The sequence below is a fragment of the Mesoplodon bidens genome (assembly GCF_964165515.1).
Source record: "Mesoplodon bidens genome assembly, chromosome: 8".
Lineage (NCBI taxonomy): Eukaryota > Metazoa > Chordata > Mammalia > Artiodactyla > Ziphiidae > Mesoplodon > Mesoplodon bidens.
The window spans coordinates 51680085-51685108 of NC_138165.1; positions in this window are offsets into that span (position 1 = coordinate 51680085).

Genomic DNA, 5024 nt, shown 5'->3' on the forward strand with positions numbered 1-5024 from the left:
TCTTAAGTGACTACCATCTTAATCCATTGGCCTTGAAGGCTATCTGGAGGAGATCAAATCAATACTACTATTTGAAAGCATACGATTTTATGCTAGGATCATAATCAATACTGATAGAATGTGTATTTTTTTCTTATAGTATGTTCTAAGTTATATAGTATTTTTGAGGTATAATGCAGGATATATTTTCATTTGAATATGTTTAATAAGCTGGCCCATCTTTGATATGTGTGGTAGATAAGAGTGATTTCTCACTGCTCTACTAGGAGGCAGGGTAGTTTATTAATCAAGAGTCTGCAGTATGGACCTTTTACAGGGTTTGTGATTGTGGGTACTACCAGTTACCTTTCATTTGATCAGTGGTTTATATGATACTCTTCAAGAAAAAGAACCTAACTTATCCCAAAACAAATGTATATGATAGAGGGGTTCACTTTACTCTGGGTAGCTTAAAGAGTAAAACTAAATTAGAGAACTTTAGAGGAAGAAAGCTTGGGCTCCAAAACCCATCAGGTTCTTCCCATCCTTGCTGGGGAAGCCATTGAGTTTTTCCTCCCTTGACAAGGACTCTTCTCATGACTGTTTCTTAGGAATACTCCTTCCCTTCAAAGATGTCCTCTCTGACCATTCTGGCTAAGTCTCTTACAGAACCCTCCTTATTTAACTCTAATAAGAATCAATTATTGCATTGTTCATTTATGGTTTAGCCAGCTCCCTAAAGAGTGGCATGGTGTCCGAGTTAAGGGCATGGGCTCTAAAACCATCACCCCTGGCTTAAATTCCTGCTCTGTCACCTATCAGTTGTTTCTCTTTGGCAAGCTACTTGTACTCTCTCCCTTACCTGTAACTGGGGAAAATAGAGTTTCCACTTCCCAGCCTTGTTGCAAGGAGTAAAGGAGTTAACACTTGTAAAGCCCATGGTAATTAACATGCAGTGTGCTCCCAAAAAATATCAGGAGCTATTGTTTTAGTATTATTTTCCTTTGTGTTTCAAAGCCTAGTTTAATGCCTGGTACATGATTGGCACTCAATAAATGTGTATTAAAGATATGAAAGAGTGGATATTCTGAAGAATGTTCCTAAGCGGAAAATTCCAACAATGGGAGCTGTTGCTCTTTGAGGTCATAAATACCTGTCAGTCAACAAAATTGCTGAAAGAACTTTTAGAAAGATTTTAGAAGTCATTCCATAATAGTGTGGGAGATGTAGCTAATCACTAAGATTTCTTCCAGGGCTTCCCTGGTGGCGCAGTGGTTGAGAGTCCACCTGCCGATGCAGGGGACACGGGTTCGTGTCCCGGTCCGGGAAGATCCTACATGCCACGGAGCGGCTGGGCCCGTGAGCCATGGCTGCTGAGCCTGCGCGTCCGGAGCCTGTGCTCCACAACAGGAGAGGCCACAACAGTGAGAGGCCTGCGTACGGCAAAAAAAAAAAAAAAAAAAAAGATTTCTTCCAGTGGAAGATGATATTGATCTAAGGTTGTGCTCTCACCACTTCCCCTCTTTGGGTCCTAGTTTTCTCAAAGATAAAATAAAGGTTTTTGACTAGATCATCTCTAGGGTCCGTCCTATTCTAATATTCTATGATTCTATATGTGAGCCACCTGACTCTTGTTATTACTTTTTTTTCTGCAAAAATTCCCATAGAATAGTTTTTCATTTGGCAACCAAAGTAACTTTGTTCAAACGGCACCTGGGACAGAGTTATTCGACCCCAGGGTCAGGGAGCCCTAAAAACTGGTGACTGTGCTGTAGTCACTGCCACTTGGTGACAGGAACATAAACAGTCCATTTCCCATGCTGCCTCTTTCCACTACCATATTCTCTTTCACTTCCCACCTTCCGCAGCAATACAGACACATCTTATGCATCTCCAAAGCACAAGAATTCCACCCACGCAGCACTGCAGAAATTAGAGCCAGAAAACCCCTATTAGGTCATGCAAGCCACACCCCTTCTAGAGCAGGAACATCCTCTTCAACTAACATTTGAGCTCTCCTTCTGGCTCCAAAATGTGGCCATGCTTTAGTGATTCCTGGATATGGTTTGAATAACAGTTTATAAGCATTCTGGGATCCTTTGAAAATAAAGGTTCCATATAAAGTTATCTTACTATTTTGTTTATTATAAAGTGGTTTTGTTGCTGTTGTTTGTTAATCTTCCTGGGAATAGTCACAAGAAGATTTCTCAAAGAAGAAATTGTACCAGCAAGCCTTTGACCTGATTTTTATCAAATCTGATAGCCAGCCATTAAGAACCTAGCTGATTAAAGCCCGCATTGCCCTGTTGTAAATGTGCAATAAAAAATAGTTTGGAAAACAATTAAAATATTTAAAGTATACGTGTTAATTATTGCTAATATATTTGCTCACATTTTCCTCAAGTTAAATTATATATTTATCATCAATGTAAATTCTGTTTATTTTTAATCGTATAACAATGCTTTATTGCCTTCGGATATGAAGTCTTATAACTGCTAATTTGCTAAACGTTCAACATTTTAAAAATGTTTGCCTGTTTCATTGTGCTGAACATACAAATCCAACTTATTACTCCAGGTGACAAGAAAGCCAGCTGATTAACACAAATGTCAAACACCACCAGGGATTCAACCCAAATCCTTGGCTACTATCCAGCCACTCCTCTGGCTCATAGACAATTTCATTATTTCCCTGTTAGAAAGGGAACATGAGGGTAGGAAACTGTCCTAGATGACACAGTAAGTAGGACTCCGCATTCTACTTAAAGCTTTCTTCTCTTGAAGAGCTTAAGGCAAATAGCCTAGGATAATATTTCTTTTTACCATACACACAAACAAAATTAGCATTACTGTACCCATTTTACAGAGATGAAAGCTTGATTGTAGAGAAACAGGGCCACTGGTCATTGTTACCCAAATCATAGTGGAGTCAGAGAAGCCCCAAAATCTGTCTGCTAAGTGCTAATGCATCTTCATATCCAAATGACCACATTTTCTTAATGAATCACTAGTAATAGGATCTACAAAGCACTCTGCAAAATGTAAAATGCTATTAAAATGTATAATAGGCATAAAATTCTGAACTGGGATAGTTTTTTTTCTCCATCTGAAACTATATTAAAAAGAAAAATTATTATAAGGAGTGGTACTAAACTCAACATATTATTAAGAAATTGCTGTTATTTAAGATAATATAATAGGTTCCATATTTATCAATGTTTCATAAACTAAAGATAATTTCCTGAATTTACAAAAGCTGCTATTCACATCGGAAAGCTCTGGATAATTGCTGTCTATCTGACACAGAAATAATAATGCAGAGGAACCCAATTGTGGGCCATAGTTGGAATAAACCTCAACTTCCAAAACCTTCCAGCGAAACAAACCCCAGAGAGGGATAGAGACAGATATACACCACTGCGAGATTTCAAATGTCCAGGTTTCAGCAAAACTAGAACAAGTTTTCAAAATAACAAAAAAAGGGGCTCAAAGGATAAATAGCTATTGAAGAGAGTATTAGGAACAATTTTTGGATCAGATTAGGAGGACATAGAATGGGTATAAACTAACAGAAAGTATTTTAAGGTTATATTGAATATGGGGCCAAGTGAAAAACAAAAGGAATACAACAGGTTCAGCAGTTTTAAAACCTTAATGATAAATGAATGAATCAGTGTGGGAGGATGTCAAAATTTCCTTAAAAGAAAGCATTCTGCATAGAAATGCAGCAGTTGAAGGCGATATAAAAACACCAGCATTGGGCTTCCCTGGCGGTGCGGTGGTTGAGAGTCCGCCTGCCGATGCAGGAGACACGGGTTCGTGTCCCTGTCCGGGAGGATCCCACATGCCACGGAGCGGCTGGGCCCGTGAGCCATGGCCGCTGATCCTGCGCGTCCGGAGCCTGTGCTCCGCAACGGGAGGGGCCACAATAGTGAGAGGCCCGCGTACCGCAAACAAACCAAACCAAAACAAAAAAAAACACCAGCATTTATGCCATACTCACCAAGATACCTATTTCTCCATTTAACACATCTGCCCATTTAAACATAGACACCACCTCATGGTGAAAAACACTATTAATCTAGAATTTTTGCATTTTAGGGACTAACATAGCCAACAAGTCTCATTTCAAGTTCACTTTGAGTGATGAAGACCTTAGGAAGGCTGCTTGGATTACTGCTTTGAGAATTTGGAGGCCTCACCTGGCTCAGTGGGAAGAGTCTGTAATCAATTATTGCTGCCTGTCATGGCTGTGGGAGAGGAAAATCCAAGCCCAATTGCTATTTATTTGATTTTCTGATCCAGTATAACCCTCTTCACTTACAGCTGAGGAATCTGAGGCATTGGTGGGATATGGGGTTACATTTACGAATAAAGAGCTAGAGTGATTGGCCTAAGGGTAGACTGATATTGGGTTGGTCTTCTTTGCAGAATGCAGGTATCCTGATGTCAAGTTCCCTGCCCTTTCTTTCTACCAATTGCATTCCAAATTCTGATTATTTGGAATTCAACAATAGATATGACAAATATCCAGTTACACTATAATAATATAGTCTTAGTTCATTCTACCAAAAAAATCATAATACTTAAATATATTCTTAAATGTTTTCGAGCCCCTAATATCTATCTTTCTGGAAAAAAAATAATTTCTTACTAAAACTTAATTTCTCTAAGACATTAAATCCGATAAGTGTACTGTTTTTCCTAGGCTTCAAATTCTTTAGCCTTCTTTCTCTCTGTTTAGAGAGTTTATAAATCTAACTGACTTAATCCCATTCAGTGTGATACTAAAACTAGCAACGAAGTGTAGAGGAACCATTAATATTCCAAATTCCTCGAAAATGCACACCATGGTGCCCTTGAGTAATCTCAAACTATTAGCCATAGTCCCTCGAAGCTTACAGCAAGCAGTATGGAATATCCATTGGCCCATCATTTACCTTCTATAACCACACCCTATATAGAATGACTTTTTAGAAATTCAAATGAAATATTTCAGGTAAGCAAATAGTTGTTGCCATTTTCATAACTGAATATCTAATATC